Source organism: Acomys russatus, chromosome X (genome assembly GCF_903995435.1).
Source record: "Acomys russatus chromosome X, mAcoRus1.1, whole genome shotgun sequence".
Classification (NCBI taxonomy): Eukaryota; Metazoa; Chordata; class Mammalia; order Rodentia; family Muridae; genus Acomys; species Acomys russatus.
In genome coordinates, this window is record NC_067169.1 from 22,572,565 (window position 1) to 22,573,772 (window position 1,208).

Here is a 1,208-nt window from a genome sequence, read left to right on the forward strand (position 1 = left end):
ATTTTGTTTTGCTTTGAGCCTCTTACTCTGCAGCCTAGGCTGGACTCAGATTCACAGCTAGCTTCCTGCTTCAGCATTCTGAGCACTGGAATTAACCTGTGTCACCTGCCCACCTGGTCAGAGCCCTAAATCTTTATCCCAACATGACTGTCTTAGTTCTATTTTATTTTGGCTAGATTATATTCTCAAGGATCTAGATGCTTTTTTTTTTCTAATTCATTATTATCTACCAAAACTTTGATGAGATCGGTGAATTAAGTCGCACACCATTTAGAAAGACCTGGAAAGTATAGTTTTCATAAAAAGCTACCAGTATTTAAAATCAGTGTAGAGGAAACATATTTTAAAGGTGTGACAACAGAAAACACCACAAAGTAGTGCTCCTTTGTTGATAAGGCAATACAATACAAAACAAAAGGCTAGCATAAGATTTTAATTACACTCAAGTTTTAACATTGTAAGAAGCACATTCTGTCAGCTTTCTAAGCCTTACCCCTGCCTGGTAGGGATATACTGAAGTTAAAGGAAATAACTGATTCAGAGTTTGGTAGTTTATGCTCAGCCAGTACCTAACTCTGTCCAGAAAAAATAGGTATGGTCTCCATTTCCTGAATACCCTGCAGCCAATGGCTTTCCAACTTACTACGATAGGTATACCCTGTCTAGAATCATCATCCCTCTACCCTATCCCCAGACTCTTCCAGAGACAGAAGACACCACTGGCCTTCTCTACGCCTACCTATGCAGATGACGACCTACCTATAGAGTTGGAAAATGCATTGGCAAGAGGCTAAGGAATGCCTTGGCACTGAGACCTTGTGGGCTGATAAGAACAAAATGGATGACCCGTCCAGGGACATCCCTGTTCCATTGCCACCACCGCCAGGTTTCTCAGCAGTCTAACCTTTAGAATATTCACCTGTCCAAGAGGTCAATTCTTACCAGCTTAACTCACAGAGTGGGACACAGGAATTGAGAGTGCAGGCTACACTGTCAGCACTTAGACTCTGTCTACGTGCATTTTTAATAATTACAACTTATTTTTCAGCTGCGTAGCCTTGGCTGTGAGGAACTCATTCTATAGACCAAGGTGACCTTGAATTTAGAGTTCGGCTTGCCTCTGCATCTTGAATGCTGAGATTAAAGGTGTGCACCACCACGCCTGGCCCTTTTTTCTTTTTGTTTGTTTTTGTTTTTGTTTTTCAAGT